This window comes from Mirounga angustirostris, unplaced genomic scaffold (genome assembly GCF_029215605.1).
Source record: "Mirounga angustirostris isolate CCGP_5_RB_7025 unplaced genomic scaffold, mMirAng1.0.hap1 SCAF_15, whole genome shotgun sequence".
NCBI classification, from domain to species: domain Eukaryota; kingdom Metazoa; phylum Chordata; class Mammalia; order Carnivora; family Phocidae; genus Mirounga; species Mirounga angustirostris.
Genome location: NW_026991723.1, coordinates 68802113 through 68819479, shown reverse-complemented (window position 1 = coordinate 68819479; position 17367 = coordinate 68802113). Strand labels below are relative to the sequence as shown.

Genomic DNA, 17367 nt, shown 5'->3' with positions numbered 1-17367 from the left:
GAATTTTGGTATTTCTTTCCCTGTGTATGTGTGTGTGTTCCCTAGGTGTTCTTTTGGATTCTGCATTAAATTCTGTTTTGAATAACAAAAACCAACTTTTAAGAATGTCCCTCAATTTTACTCCTAGAGATAAAAGAGTTGAATTTATAGCTGGTCAGCCCCTTAGCCTTTTGCTGAGGTCCATGGGGCCTGAAGAAGCAACTCACGTTGGGGGGGTGGGGGGTAGCTCAAGGTGTGCTGCAGAGCCTTACCCGAGCAAATGCAAATGTTGAAAAACCCTCTGGCTAGCCAAACTTCTGGCAAGCAAGGAGTTTGTCAACCTGCTTGGGTCCTTGCCAGCATTAGCTACATAGCCTTACAGCTCTTTCAATAAAGCCCTCTCAAGGCAGAAACTTGTGCTGTGCCTCTTGGTGCTTTTCTTTTGACAGCATCTGAAGGTCTTTACAAAGAAAAACAGCCTTTAAACAAGGAACTGGCCTCTGCTGTGTAATCTTGATCCAGTGGTCTTTCTTCTCCGGGTTTCAGGTTCTCCCTCTGTAAAAGGCAAGTATAGGACTATCTCAGGGGCGGCAGATACAGGTTGTTTCTTCTGGTGGTGTGCTGGAATTGGCTTGTCCCAGCTCAAAAGGGCTGATTATTAAATTTCCAGGAATTTCATGAGCCAGGTCACAACTTACTGATTGCTTGAAATCGGCCACGTTAAGAATGTTTAAACCGTGTAAACTGATAAATGCCAGAAGTCAGGACATCATCTCCCACCCCAGCCCCTCTGAGAACTGCTTATTAAACATTTATCAGCATAGCACTGCCTTGTCCTGTCCTACACCTGCCAGTGCTGTCCTACACTCATGGCAGATGTTGTTAATCTATCATAGAATTCTGGGCCACCCCTACCTAGACGTGACCTAACAGTCTTCCTTCATTGGATCCTTCATTGCTCCCTCCCTCCCTCCTTCTCTCCCTCCTTCCCTCCCTCCCTCCTTCTTTTCTTCCTTCCTTCCTTCCTTTCAATTGTTCATGCAGCGAAGGATCTTTTTTTTAGAGAGGGAGAGAGGGGGGAGAGGCAGAGGAAGAGGGAGAGAGAGAATATTAAGCAGCTTCCACGCTGAGCACGGAGCCCAATGTGGAACTTGGTCTCACAATCCTGAGATCATGACCTAAGCTGAAATCAAGAGTGGGATGCTTAACTGACTGAGCCACCCAGGCACCCTGCTGCAGCAAAAAATCTTTGATGCCTTCATGTGTCAGTCAGTGGGGATGGAGAAATGAACAGAATCTACAAAATTCCTCTTCATTCGAAATGTACTTTCTAGTGGAGAGAAACAGATAGTAAATGAGTAAAAAATGAATGAAAAATAATTTTGTATGGTATAAGTGGTCAAGAGGAAACAAACCCAAGTGGAATGATAGTGCCTAAGGAGAGACAGATTTAGATGTGATCATTAGGGGACACTTCTCCGAGGAAGTGGCTTTGAGCTGGGACCTGTGTGGTAAGAAAATGATGGTCCTGCACAAAGCCAAGGGGAGGGCATCCTGGGAAGAGGGAATAGCTCATGCAAAAACCCTGAGGGGCGCCTGGGTGGCTCAGTCAGTGGAACGTCTGACTCTTGATTTCCGCTCAGGTCATTATCTCAGAGTCGTGAGATTGAGCCCCTAGTCAGGCTCCAAGCTTGGTGTGGAGTCTGCTTGTCCCTCTCCCCCTGCTCCTCCCCCCGCCCCCTGCTTGTGTGTGCTCTCTTTCTCTCTCTCTCTCTTAAATAAATAAATAAAACATTAAAAAAAAAAAAAGAAAAGAATACAAACTCGCTGTGTTTAAGAACCCAAAACACCGTGTGACTAGCATACAGCAAGCAGCCATGAGGGCAAAGAGAGGTGAGAGGAGTAGGCAGGGCTGGATTTGTAGTGTCTTATGACACATGGTAATGCATTGGGGATTTATTGCCAAAGAACTAGGAAGTTGTTGGAGCAGGAGAATTCAACCATTATCAATTGACAGGACTTTCTAAACATATAACTGAGGTGAAATTTATGCATCATAAAATTAACCATTTTAAAGTAAGCAATTCAGAGGCACTTAGTACATTCATAATGTTGTATCTAGTTCCAAAACATTTTTATTATCCTAAAAGGAAACCCAGGACCCACGAAGTTCAAATGATCCACCAGGGGCCTGAAGGCCTGGCCATAGCCTTCCGGTCTGATGATGCAGAGGCCAGGGCTCTGGTCCTCATTGCTTCTGGGTGTTTGACCTGATAGCTCTGAATAAACTCATTTATGGTTTCATAATTCTGGAATCATTTTTCAAAATCTCCTCCATGGAACTCCAGGAGCATCTTTAAATTTCTGTAATTGGAAGGGTAGAATCAATTGTTTAAGGTAGTTCTTGTGACACTTAATATTCAACATCATTGAGTGAGATCAAACAGAATAATATCAAAGAGCAATATTAGATATACTTTCCTCCAGTGGTACATTCCACCAAGTTCATACCAGAAACAAGTGCATCATCCAAATAAATTAGCCCCACCAGATAATTCTTGTCCAGCTTGCCTTATTTTATCCAACATTGAAAAGTATAAGGAATCAAATTGACAAAATCCCGCAAGCTATATAAAGACATTTTTTCTTGGTCTTCTCGTTAGCTATAGATAGTCACTAAAACCCATTAATCAAATTAAGGACTAAAAGTCACTGCCTCACTAGTAAACAGCTCTGAAAATCCTGGCTTTGGAGTATAGAATATTGATCTGTTTTGTTTTTTCCTAGCATGCCTATTCTTGGAATGGTAGTCTATACACATCTCAATCTTGCCTAATTTCTGATGCACTGCTGCAATTGGGGAACACAACATTAAGGGCATGGGAATTGGAGAGTGTGTTGTTAATCTTTAATGTGTTCTTACATATCCCTGAATTTAAGACGATCTAATTCCAAAAGCATTGAGAATCCTGAAGCTCTGAGTTATGTTGTTCTCCCTCCATGTCTCACTGATAAAGAGAGGGGAAAAAAAGGCATGGATGTCAGTGCGATTCATCAAGATAACACACACACACAGACACCCACACACACAGAGCACAGCATGGGATGGAGAGATTTGGCAGTGGGAGATAGGTAACTTTTAGACCTGCTCAAGAATTATGCCAGTAGAAGTTCTAAGTGAAAATGCCCCCAAGCAATTGGATCTGTGGTTTTAAGGTTGGGGAGTGAAGTCTGTATTGGTAATTTACGTTTTGAACTCATCAGATTATATACGGTAATTTCAGCCACGGGATTGTATGAGATGGACCAGGAAGACAGTATAAAGTGACCATCAAAAAAGGACCGAGGACCGAATATCAACAGCTAAGAATAAGCAGAGAAAGAGAAGATTCGGGATGTCCAAGAGCTTCTTGGAAAAGGGTATACTACAATCTTCTGGGCGGTACACTTTTGGGAAGGAGTGCACACTCCCCCAGGCCAGGAAAAGCTGCAGAAGCACTAGATAGGACACTCATGGGGAACAATTCCACTAGCTGTCCTCTGACCAATTCCAGCTAACTGCTCTCAAACCTTTCTTCCAACACAGAACTCTCCTGAACTTCAGATCTGTGTTTTCCAGCATCTCCTTAATGCCCACAAACACTTCATCCTTCCTTGCAAAGCCGATCCCCGATGAAAAATATTTAAAAAGTACAATACCAGGGGTTTGGGACTGATGAGGCAGAGGAGTAAAGAAGAGGAAGTTGCCCAAAGGAAGATTTTAACATCCTTTTTTTTTTTTTTTAATTGAAGTACAGTTGACATGTAGCATCCTTTAAAAAAAAAAATATTTAAAGATAGAAAAGCTCTATTTAAAAAAAGAAAAATACCAGATATTCCTGGTATTAACTATCTCTATCTCCTAAAGACTTGAGCTCTGGAAGCTGGGAATGTATTATTTCCGTGTCCCGGTGCTTAGAGTAATGTCTGGCACAGATAAGAGCTATAAACAAATGTAACGTTGATTTGAATGCACTTTCAAATAGGGCCAGTAAGACCTTCCCATGAGGGCTTACCACAAATATCCCCAAGGGGCCCTAGTCACTTTTGCTTAGGCAATAATTTCGTCAGTCAAATGAGGGAATTGGGTCACATTCTGGGACAAGCAGCATAAAACTCTTCTCAATTGCACCAGACTAGCTTATTATACCTACCTCTAGTGGTGACTTTATCACCAGACTATTATTTTACTTCTAATCACTGTATGTGTGTGTGTGTGTATATATATAAATAAAATCAGTGTATGTGTGTCTGTATATATATATACATATATATATATATAATCACTGTATTGTGTATATTATATATAATCAAAACCTTGGGTTAAAGCAACTCAATGATCAGTCATTTGTGATTGATTCTGCATTTAATAGAACCATCAAGGGGGAGGGGAATGGCAAGTTGTTTAATGGGTATGGAGTTTTTAGTTTTACAAGATGAAAAGAGTTCTGAGTGTTGATGGTGGTGATGGTTGCACAGCCATGTGAATGTACCTAATGCCCCCGAACTGCACAGTTATAAATGGTGGAGATGGTAAATTTTATGTTATATATATTTTGCCACAATTAAAGATAATAATCTAAAAACGATAGCTCTATTTTTTAAAAAGGAATCATTGCTTTTCTTCAAAGGTTTTGGTTTTAGTGTTGTCTCTGGACAGGAAAGTGGAGAATGGGAGATTGAAGCTCATCCGCAGGACCACAAACAATGATGTACGTAACTCTGTGAGTAGTAAGCTTTACAAGGGGGAGGGAGGTTGGATGCTGTGGTGGGTTGGATTGTGTCCCCCAGAAAGGTATGCTCAAGTCCTAACCCCCAGGAATTGTGAACATGAGCTTATTTGGAAGATGGGTTTGTGCAGATGTAATCAAGTTGAAATGATTGGGTTTAATCTGGTATGACCGGTGTGCTTATAAAAGAGAAGAGACACAGAGACAGGAGACATGCAGGGCGAGCACCAGGTGAGGATCATGGGTAGGAGTGATGCAGTTATGAGCCAAGGAACACTAAGGCTGCTTGTAACCACCTGATGTTAGGGAAGACACAAGGAAGGACTCCCCTGTAGCCTTTGGAGAGAGCGTGTAGACACCTTGATTTTGGACTTTTGGTCTCTGAACTGTGAGCGAACAAATTTCTATTGTTATAAGTCATCCGGTTCATAGTAATTAGTTACAGCAGCTGCAGGAAACTATACAATTGCCAAGGGGACAACAAGAGGACCCCCTCCAGCCCTTTCTGGATTGCAAATGCATTTGCTCAGCTAGGGGGATGGGCTGGTTTAGACAGTCTTTACTGGGCATTCTTACCATGTGCTGGCCTCACGGTGGGGGGTGGGAGGGTAGGGGTGTTGCTCTTGTGACTCACAGTCTTTCTTTAATGGACGACAGGAGACTGACTTAAGGGCCACCTATATGTTAAAGAGAAGTTACAGCACTGGGGGAATGTTTCCTATTCGAGGAGACACACTCCTTCCAAGTGGCTGAGCTGCTCCTCCTAAGGAAGGAAGCAGTTTAGAGCAGTGGAAAGAATGTCGTTTGGGAATCAGATAAATGAGAATTGGTTCCGGGCTTTAGGAAGCCTATAGTCTTGAAAGGGTAATAAGATACAAATAATTACATCTATTAGAAGGCAAAATGAGTCACTGTCAATCTGAGAGATAGAAAACACTTAAGTGAATGTGTGATTATAGGTCTATAGGAAGATTTCCAGAAAAGGAGGGCACTTCAATGAATTTCTGGAGTATTGGCAGGGGTGAGGGGACAGAGAGGGATGTTCAGTCTGGAGCAAGGGAGGAGACACAAGGAAGGAGGAACATCTAGGATCCATTCAGAGCCTCATGAAGTTTGAGGAGAGCACTCATTCTGCGAAGACCAGAAGCATCAAAGGCCATGCTAAAACCCCAGGTTGGATTTTCCAGGTGTTGGGGAGATTTCATGGGTGTCTGAGCAGGAAAGCAATATGATCAGATCTAGGCTTGGGTAGAGTATCATGATGGCTGTGTTTAGTAGGACTTGGAAGAGGAACAATTGGAAATGTATTGTTCAATCAACCATATTTTCTAGAGTGGCAACTTGCCAATCATCATTCTAGTCTTTGGAGATTTAATTACACGTGAAGTTCAGAATCCATAAAGAAAGTTCACAGAGCAAGAGTCTTCAAATATAGAGTTAAAACAAAGAAACAAGTTTCTGCCAACTGTCTCTTCGACCCCTCTTCCTGTCACCTTAAAGAAGAATAGATGTTTTACCGTTACCTTACAGTTAATGAAATGTAGGAGGCACAATTGTTCCAGGGGATTTAGTTATGAGCCCCTGATTTGTAACGGTAGTACAGAGTTACCGTAGACTAATTGAGATTTATTGGCTGCATACCACCTCCAAGTCCACTTTGATAAACCTTAGTCATTTATCTCCGAAAAGAGAGAGCCTACCAAAGTATCAGCAACCTTTTTATTTTGCACCAGGACCAACTGAGGGGAAAAAAGGTATGCACAGTTTTTCTGTCAGTCAGAATGAAAAAAAATAGTTTTATTGGTTCCTGTGGAGAAATGTATATTTTAATAACTCAAGTTAGCTGCTTATTAAATAGAAAAATGCCAGTGAAAAATTTGGCACTGTCTTTTAGTCACTAAGATGTTAATTTCTGTTCATACTGGAGAAATTGCAACAAGGAAACAGCTTTCTAGTTTCTAACTTCATGCGTAAATTAGATCAAAGATGATATTGCTTATCATAAATTAACACACAAATTAGATCATCTGTGTAACTAGGTGGCCACATGTATTCTTCATGTGGATTCTTCAAGGATTTCTCACTGCTGATTTAGACAAAACTCTTTATTGGACAACTTGGAAAATGAGGCCCGGAGACAGGAAGTGATTTGCTTGTGGTCATATGCCTACCAAATCATTGAATTCTACCAAAGATCATTCATTTGGGATCACATATATTGATGGTCTTACTATCATTTATCTGTTTGTTCAAAAAATATTATTGAGCACCTACGAAGTACCAAACATCTTCCAAGTACTGGAAATACAATGGTAAAAAAGACAAAGTCCCTCTCTTACACTGTTGTGAGAGAGAGAAAAACAAATCAAATAATAAATAATTAAAAACATTAGCCATTCATAATATAAATGCTATGAGAAATAGTATGAAACAAAGTCAATTAAGGTAAAGGCAGAGGCTGCTTTTTTAAAAAATAGAGTTTATTTTTAGAGCAGTGTTAGGTTCACAGCAAAAGTGAGCAGAAAGTACAGAGATTTTTCATACAGGTGCATGGCTGTTATCAACATCCCCCACCACGGTGATGTATTTAATGGACCTACACTGACACGTCATTCCCACTCAGAGTCCATGATTTAGATTCGGGTTCATGCTCTGTGTTGTACACTCTATGGGTTTAAATAAATTTATAATGATATGCTTTTTTTTTTTTAATCTCTAACACTTTCAGTATAAAATAGATCCTCCTCTTGAGTTACTTGGGAAGAATCTGGGGTCAATACTCTGCCATTCATTTTTGAGAAAGCAGAACACCATTCGCAGCTTTTCAACTCATTTTTTAAGCCTGCAGATCTGGGGGGTTGGGATGGCTACTTGTATTGATTTCATGAGACTGTAACCAGGACATTAGCTCTCTGTCCTCTTCTCTGAATTCCTCTGTAGAATTCACACGTCCGACAGCATTTGTGAGCAATCTGTTCCTTGTGTAATGAACAAAGGGGGTTGGCACATACATTAAGCAGCATTCGGCCTGGAACCCCAAGTTCAGACATCTCCCCTCCCTTTGGTCCTCTTTCTATTGCCCACCTGTAAGGGGTCCTTCTTTTCTCTCCTTTTGTATCAAGGGAAAGGTAGCCACCCTCTCTCTTCCCACAGTTCCGCTCCGCCCCAGATGCTATCTCTAAAATACCCCCTGGTGTTCTGTGAAAGAGAAGGCTGGCCAGGTAACAGAGCTGCCACCTTCGAAGGCGAGTTATGAATCCTCTTTCACACTGGAGCATGCCTTCTGGACTCTTGCTCCCACATTCATAGCTTTCACAGCACTTTCCCGCAGATTATAGAAATGCTCTGTGGAGAAGAATTTCTATGTCCCGCTCATTACTGGGTGACATGTGAGGGACGACGAAGCACCTCATACGTTATGGATGAAAACACTCGAACGTGCACAAGGGGGAAGAACACTCGACAGAGTGTCAGATTGTACTTCTGGTTACTCTTCTAGGCTCAGAGTGGATTGTTTAATTAAGACCATCTGGCTCATTCAGCAGTAGCTAGCACACGGAAATACTTAAAAGACTGGTTTTCTGATATTAAATATGACTTTTCAAACCCAAATAGTTCTTATTATTAGGCCTAGGATCAAAGGAGAACTGAATTAGCTTTAGGAGTAGAACTGTAAATAGAAAAAGTGTTCATGAACAAGCCCATCACCCTTCCTTGTGGATCACCTTACACATCATGGATCTCTTCATAATGATGGAAAAATATAATGTATTTGGGGAAAAATATTAGCCCAATGCTATCAAGGGAATTTGCCTGACGTAAGTGTAATCTACACACATATACATTTGTATATGAAAAAACTTCTTTTTAGAACAATTATATTTCTCCATCTCTCTTATTATTAATTATTTCGAAGCCTATGGCTCTGATATTTTTTTCTAAGATTTTTCTCACCACCAGACCTTCAAAAAAATTTCCTGAAGGATCCCTTAGTAAATTAATACTGCTATATTAAGACTCTTAAATCCTTTAATAATTCTTTGGATAATTCCTAAATTACTCTAAGAACTGTATCCTTGGAAATAAATCCTAAGAACAAAATGAACATGGTTTTGTTGGAAGGACCAGCTAAAGAAAATAGGCATCTTAACATGCAGTAGGAAAGTGGCAAAAGCTTTTTAGACAACCATTAGCTATCCTCATGGAGGAATAGATTAAAATGTCTAAAAGAAACAGAAATGTTAAATGCTCTAATTTCGCATCAAGTATGTAATTTCTTTTTTGTTTTGTTTTATATCCAACCAGTTGGAACCTGCAAAATAATACAGCACAGATTTCTTTTTTGTTGGTCCTATAATACTTCCCTCAGAACAATTATGCATGCGATTCGGAGACTGTCACCGCCAAACTGATGTCTTCCCTTGAGACCATGAGGAACAATTACTCTTCCCCGTGGGGTGGCTCTAAAAGCTGAGTCTAAAAGCCGATCCCATTTGATGAATGGCAGTAGCTCCCCGGAGTGTGCCACCCTTTGTGGGTGAGGCAGGGAGGCTGCACAGTGGGGCCAAAGTCCTTTCTCCCAACCGGTCAACGGCAAATTGTCTGTGATTGCTGCAGAGCCCTTAACAACCAAAGAGGAGAAACCATGACCATTTTTTTAAATGAGCGGAAAACATGTTTTGGGGTTTTTTGCATCCCCTTAGGGGCTTATTTTTTTGTTTATTTTTAAATTGTCCCAGTTTGTTTCATTCCTTTTCTAGGCTTTTATGTCATTAAGTGAATGAGGCATGGACATTTGATTTGCAAACAAGTAACACATAATATGTTTTTATGTCCCCAACCTCATGCAATATAACTTCAGATCCGGAACATGTGTGAAAAATAAATATTTCATTAATTTAATTGTTCCCTAAATAGCCATTTTTTTCCCTCCCTTCTCAGTTGCTCTCCCTCCCCCCGCCCCGCCCCTGTCTCTCTCTCATCCTCATTGGCTTCAAAACTTCTGGAAAATGAACCTATTGAGTGTGCTGTATGGTAGGGGGTGGCTGGGCGAGGAGTGTGGGCTTTGGAGGCAGGGATTAAAATCCCTGCTTGGGTACTGTCTACCCGTTTGCTTTTTGGACAAATTACTTAACCTCTCTGAAACTCAACTTCTTCTGTGTCAAGTGGGGCTAGTAAAGCTCTAGAATACTTGGAAAGATTCTGTGGTAGAGGTGAAATAGAGTCCTCACAGCGGGGTGGATCGCATAGCAGTAGGGGTGCGAGAGCCACCAGCCAGGGGTTGGCTCCCCAACGGACCCTCACTACCTGCATCACATTCTTTCACTGCTCAGTGCCTCACTTTTCTTATTTATAAAGTAGGAACAAAAACAGTAGCTACCTTGTCTGATTGTTGGGAGGCTCCAATGACTTCGTCCTACATGCTTAGACAATGCCTGTCCCGTATTAAACACTTGACACATGCTTGCCATCATTGCAAAGCAACAGAACTGCTCTGCTCTCCACCTGCCTTCTCATCTTCATGCTGTGTCAGAGTTGTGTCCACTCCCTCCATTCCAAACTCAGGGCCACTTGGGCAAACCGAGCCAGCTCCAAAATGTAGCTTCTTTCCTATACCAAGAGATGATGCAGTGCCCCTCAGAGTCGATGACTGCCAGGTGGTGTAGCTGGAGGTGCCCTCAGGCAGTGACTAGATTTTTGTCTTGCAAGGTCTAGAAAGATCGGGTGTTGGTGACATTCCTTCAGGGGGACGGCAAAGTTGCCAAGCTAAGTGATGGCTACGCTCCCACAATGGCCCATCCTGCCCTGGCCAGTCTGTGGGGCCGTGGTCAGGGCCTTTGTCTACCAGAGCTCTTGGTTATGACCTTCGTTCAAGTTAGGATCCCAAGCTGAGGCACCAAGAGACGTCTGAAAGGGGAACCAGTGCTGCAGAGTCTGGGGTGACACAGAGAGTACAAAAGAGCTGACTACCGAGGACAGCTCCCTAACTCAGGTGAGAGAGACTCAGGCCCTTGCATGTGTTCAGCGGCAGGAAAGGAGCCCAGGGGAAGTCACGGTGATTCTGTGAAATATTGGACCGTCCAGAGATCTGGTTAGGAGAGCTACCCCCACAGAGTCCAACACAGTTGCATCTGCCAGGCAGAAGCCACAATCTCCACTTTGGGGTTTTCTCGGACTTCTGTACTTCCTGTGGTTGACAGCCTTCTCCCAGCAAGTGGCGTTCAGCATTTTCCTGCATCAGGTGAATTCTGGTGTTGAACTCACATACTAAAAACAATCTCCCTCCTACATTCGGGGTGACGTTGGATGGTGGGCTGAGCCTGGCATAGCGGGTGCAGTGATTATCATCTCCCACGTATTTCCTACGTGTTGGTTCCTTGCATCTACCGGCCAGTGGACGCAGAAGCAGGAGGATGTGCGAACCAGTGCAGGTTCCCATTCTGAGTCACTGCGCCCCATGACCCACTGCACAGATTCCCCAAACTTATGAATGATTCCTTATCTTAAGGCCAGAAGTTCCGATTTGTGGGTTGGGGACCCGGTCTCTCGTTTATATAGGCTTTTGATAGTGAGCATTGTAGACTTTTCTCTTCATTTTTACCCTACTATAATATATGCCCAGGCCCTCAAAGCTGACCTCTGGGTATAAAATAAGGACTTAGCAAAATCTCGTGAAGGCAGAATTCTAATACCTGGTCACCGGCCTCCCTTCACCGGTTCTCAAACGGTTTGAGAGACTGGTGGTAGTGGTGTGTGGGGGATGTCTGGGTTATCTTTACCCCAGGAGCTTCCTCTTCCTCTTAGGATAGTACCCTGGTCTTAACCGGATAACCTCAAAATAGGTCACTAAGTGGTTTAGCAATCCAGAAATAATCCTTTACAAATGTCCTATAATACCTCTCACTCCCAGAGCCCTGTGATTCTGAGAAAGACTCGCCAACTAAATGTAACCAGTCAGACAAGGTCTTCTCCTTGAAGATGTACAGAAGAAATCTTGCTGCAGCACAAAATAAATAAATGCTCTGCAGGTCACCAAGTAGACAAGGGTTTAGTGGGATAATCTACTATAGTCACAGTATTTTACCCAGATTCCATTTAATTCAAACTCTCAGTCACATTCCCCACCAGGATACCCATTTGAAAGTTTGATATTAAATGTGAAAATAGGAGGGTCTGGACTATAAGATCCTTAAGGGACCTAGCAACTTGTTATTATATTTCTTTTTTTTTTTTTTAAGATTTTTATTTATTTATTCATGAGAGACAGAGAGAGAGAGAGGCAGAGGGAGAAGCAGGCTCCCAAGGAGCAGAGAGCCCGATGCGGGACTCGATCCCAGGACCCTGGGATCATGACCTGAGCCGAAGACAGATGCTTAACCTTCTGAGCCACCCAGGCGCCCTGTTATTATATTTCATCTTAAATATTTGACCATCAAAATATTGGGTAGGTTACTCAGGGAGAATTGTAGACACTTCTCATGATGGCTTTCTTAAGATAATTTGAAATTTTTGAAGTTGGCCAATCTCAAGTTTTAATACATATTAGCCATGTTTCTAAAGCCCAATTCTGAACAGAACTCAGAAAACCAAAAGCTCTTGAGAGAACATTGGTCAAGGCTGACCTCTGTCCTTCCTTGGTGACATAATCTGCAGAGGATCTTTGCAGAACCCTAAGGAAGCCACTTTACCTGAATCAAGTGAGGGGGGATGGGAGGGAATGAGTTGGTGAAGACTCAGCATTTGAATGACTAATTTGGTCTCCTTGTAGCCTGGAGCTAACAGATTGGATCTCACATCAGCACTAAAATGCATTTCCTCTATAGGAAGTTGAATATGAATGCAGAAGCAGAAAGACAATGGTGAAGTATGCTTACCACGACCTCAGCCAGTCAGTAGAGTCAGGTTCAAGGTCGCTTTCTTAGAGGGAAGTGTGTAAAGGAAAGTTAATATAGGCAATAAAAGTGGGTGTGGTCACCCTAGAGGCCTTTGTTAAGTTAATCATTCTGGGGGTGGCCTCACAGTGTCAAAACAGACATCCCAAAGCAGATAACCATTTAACTCACAAATGGGTAATATCCAGTAATTGCCATCATCTGATTTAGCGGCTAAGACCTCCCCCTGGAAAGGCTTCTGACTCAGTTGCCTGTCTTATCCGTGGACATTACTATCTTAATTTGGGCCAGACCCTGAAGAGGATGTCAACATCTTGCTTTCATTGTTTGAGAGTGATTTCATTAGATTTTAGCCTGTCTTTGTTTTTGATGTCTGTAGACTGTGCTGGAACACAGACCTGGCCAAAGCTGTTTCCTCTTTCAGCCTGGCTTGGCTTGGCTCCTGAGTGATTTAAGACCTGTTTTGGAACTAAGTGTGGGAGTTGGGACTGATGTGAAGTCAAGGTCAGGTACATAACCATTGTCATGAGGAGATCCAGGCAGAACTGGATCTGCAGATCCACAGGAAATGTTCTTCGTGGGCCCTGTCCCATTGGTGATAAATGATCTGATTCATTCTCCTTGGGCAGAGGAAAGTGATCCATTCCACATGTTCTCCCAACCCAAGGCCCCGAGTCCATATAGGAAGATATAAGAGATTATGGTCTTGGGAGCTCCTTCCAGGACTGCTTCATTCAGGAGAACAGATGGTGCTGGGATCCATCTGAGATGCCTGCGTGTTGGAGTCAGAAGGTGGTGACTGGGTTGGTGCAGTTTTGCCTGCCCAGATGAAGGTACTTCCTTCTCCCTTCCAGACAACTGAGTCTTTATAAAATACAGATCCGATCAGCTCACTCTCATGCCTAAAATCCTTTGAGGGCTTGCCATCGATGATAGAATCAAATCCGAGGTCTTACACCTGCCGTTTTAGTTCTCCACATCAGGCAACTGCTTACTTCTCCAGCCTCTTCCCTCACTGTGGACCTCATCTACTCATCCTCTGTGGCAACAGCTGGCAGATGACAGCCCACGGGCCAAATCTGGCCAAGTCCAGAGCAAAAGTTAACAATAGTTTGTACATTTCTGAACAGTTACATATAGATGGTTATACAAGTACCAACACAGTGTCTTCAATTTTGTCTCTTGGCCTGAAAAACCTAAAATATGTACTCTCTGGCCATAATAGGAAAAATTTACTGTCTCCTGCTTTACATTACCATGATACTTTTTGTCATATAAACCTAAGTGCACCATCATTGCATGCCATCAAGCCTTAGCTCAAGCTATTCCTGCTGCCCAAAATTGCCTCTCTTGCACAACCACCAATCCACTTCCACGTGCAGGGGCTTGGAATACACATCAAATAAGCACTCCCTACCCCACCCCCACACACAACCTCCTACCTTCCAGGAGCTCACAGCTTAGTCGGAGAGACATGAAACTAGACCAATGAGTCCAGAAGGGTGTGGTAAAGGCTCAATTGAGTTAAACACAGGGTGCAATGGGGACATCAGGGAAGGCTTCCTGGAGGAAGTGGTGTCTGAGGAGCACGTTGAAGAAAGAGCAGGAGGGGATTCAGTTCAGGGCTTTCCAGGCAAATGAGCAGTATCTGAAACCCTAGAAGTGTCAAGGCCTTCATGTTAGGAGAAAGCTGTGTGGGGTCGCAGTAAGATTTTTAGTATATGTGCTGCCAAAGCGAGCACCGCAGTGAGATTTTTAACAGGAATTGGCTGAGACACTATTTGCCCTATTAAGATGGTACAGGCAGAAAGGAAAGGGCAGAGCAAAACTGGAGGCAGGAGACCAGATAGGAGGTCGTTTTACTCATCAAGTTAAGAAGTCATGGTATATAAACTAGGTCAGAGGTGAGGGTTAGTGGGAGGTGTGGAGACAGCTTAATGAGTCCTCAGCAGCAGATGGCTTGTTGCAGGTAGGGTGAAGGAGGAAGAAAGCCAAGCTCTGGCCCCCTCTTATAGGTCCCCAGCTCTGGTTACTGAGTAGATGATGGAGCCACTGCCTGAGCTAGGGAATGCCAAGGAAGATCAGGTGGAGAGGTGTTGGGTCTCTTATTCAAATGTGAACACCTTCAGGTATGCCTCTTCCAGGAAGCCCTGAGGCTGAGCTAGGGTCATCTGTCGTACCCTGATGGCATTGTTTCGTTCTTTTTTAAAGATTTTGTTTATTTATTTGAGAGAGAGAGTGTAAGAGCCCAAGTGGGGGAGAGAGGCAGAGAGAGAAGCAGGCTCCCCGCTGAGCAAGGAGCCCCATTCGGGCTCGATCCCAGGACCCTGAGATCATGACCTGAGCCAAAGGCAGATACTTAACCGACTGAGCCACCCAGTGGCCCGCATTGTTTAGTTCTAACAGAACATTTCCTGAGTGACAGAGAACTGATTTGCAGTTGTGTTCTTTTTTTCCCACTTAAGTGCAGCAAACTCATTGAAAATTGATATAGTAGCTTATTAATCTTTTTATCACCAGGACCTAGCACAATGTCCATGTGCTAAGAAAAAAAGATCATTGAGCTGAACTGAATAGAGGTGGGGCCCCGTGGGAGAGGCCCTCAGTGTGCTGTGGTGGACAGAGAACCAGCTCTGTCAGCAAACGGACTTGGCTGGGAATCTTTCCACTTTCTCTCTGAGTGAGCTTTGTTGTCCCTTCGTCTTCATATATCTCTATCTGTATCTGTTTCATCACCATCTGCAATGCCTCTCCTGCCTCGGCTTCAGGGGCGCTGTGGGAATCAAATGGCAGCAGTGGCCCTGGAGAGTGGGAGGAGCTTGGGTGCATGGAAGTCAGAGACCCGGATTCCAGCCCCAGCTCTGCTACAACTACAGGACCTCGGGTAGGTTATTTCTACTCTCTTGACCTCCGTTTCTCCATGTATAAAATGAGGCTGTTGAATTAGATCACGTTCCTTTCCCATCTAGCATTTTATTATGCTTTATGAAACTAGACAATAGAGGTGGAAGGATCATGTAAATGACAGAGAAGAGTCACTTAGCATCCAAGAAAGGCTTCAGCAGTCAACATTGTGTACAGAAGGAGTGGTCCCATAGTGGGTGCTGGGATGTGCCTCTCGGATTCCCCCCAGCTGCTGGGAGTGATGCCTGCCATCTACGGAAATGGTCCTTAGCTAGAGGGAGCTGCCTCTCCCAAGGTAGCTCCTCCCTGGGAAAGCCTCCTTCCGATCACTGGTCAGGGTGGGACACAGGCCCAGTCCTGTCTTCTCCATCTTGGACCTCACCGAAGAGTCACTTCAGAGCTCCCCCAGGGTCCACTGGATCTGCATCCCAGTTTGACTCTCCCTTCCACTCACCCAACCCTTCTCCCTTCACTTCCTTCCCAAGAAAACATCTGTGCACAAACTGCCTTTCACAGTGTTTCCCGGGGAGCTTCACCTTTAACGTCTTATCCTCTGGCTTCTTGTCCTCTAGGGACTATGATCAAGCACTTTGGTGTCTCCCCCCAGCCCCCAAAAGGGCTTGGTCGAAGGCCTTGGCTCCTCCAGGATTCTTAGAGAAATGCAAGTTGAGACGACCTTTTACTGTCAAGATGACATCTGCAGTGCATCCTGCTGCACTTCACAATGGCAAACAAAATTTCTTCTCCCAGGGAAACTTCTAATGTCCAAAGTCAGAGAACGACTGGGCTAGTAACACCCCAAAATGGTATCATGGCAAAAAACAAAAATAAAAAAGACTCTAGAAAAACAAATCATACTTCCTGAAGTTTGACTCTCTATAAATCCACACACAGAAGGAGGGGGATGGATAAGGCTTATTTTTCATAGGTCTTGCACCAACTGAGTTACACAATTTGATTATGCCTCAGCCAGAAGTTTAACTTCTGACGTCTTCAGATGTGCAACGAAGAAGCCAGAACTTCCTTCTGTTGCTTAAGTTCAGCATACCACAAAGAGGCAGAGAAATATAATGAAAAGGAAAAGAGATAAATGATTAGTTATAATTCCGTGAATAGCTAGATAAATATTGACTAAGAGTGCCTAAGAAAAAGAAGCATTCAGATCTGCCTGGAAAAATTAGCTTCCCTCCCTCCCTCCCCCTACCGCTCAGCAGCTCTGCCTGGAGAATCTGGCTCCGTTATTTCTCTCAGTGGGAGCTGCCATTTTAATGACTCAGCACAGCACTTTTCCAGCAGGAGACCCTGCCTCAGGTGGCTGATCAGGCCTGGGAGAATTGAGGTCTCATTTAAACTAAGTCAGAAATTTCCCAACTTGTTTTAAAGGGAAATAGATTTGTAAAAATAACAATAATAATTATTTGACAGTGCTGTTACAGCTCCCAGATAGAAATTTAATCTTTAAAGTAGAAGCCATCCTTTTCCTTCCCCCAATGAAAGTCGCTTTCTACTTCTCTGTCGGGCATTTCCAACCTGAGCTGAAACATTTGCCAGCTCGGATAAGCCTAATGTGAGTGAGAAAAAGAGCAGCAGAACGATTTGTTTCTTTGAGTCTCGGGTCTTTTTAAAATATTCATTATTGCTCACCTATTAGCAGTTTATATACATTTTTAAAGTAATTTTATCTTCTTCACATTTTATGCCTTTACAGAAATGTGTATATAACACAAACCTCTTCATTTGGGAGGAAGTGGCTGATACTTTTCTATGTAATTTACATAATTTGAAAAATTGCCCTTGGGAGCTTTTATTCCATTCTTTAATAA

The 17367-nt window shown here is 43.2% G+C and overlaps 1 long non-coding RNA gene across 1 annotated transcript; it reads left to right on the top strand.

The window, feature by feature from the left end:
• The first annotated feature begins 3187 nt into the window (after positions 1–3187).
• LOC123849411 (uncharacterized) lies at positions 3188–16434 on the top strand. Its single transcript, XR_008506671.2, has 4 exons — positions 3188–3399; positions 4650–4730; positions 15409–15524; positions 16117–16434. It is a non-coding gene; the product is annotated as an uncharacterized LOC123849411 (long non-coding RNA).
• The last annotated feature ends 933 nt before the right edge of the window (positions 16435–17367 follow it).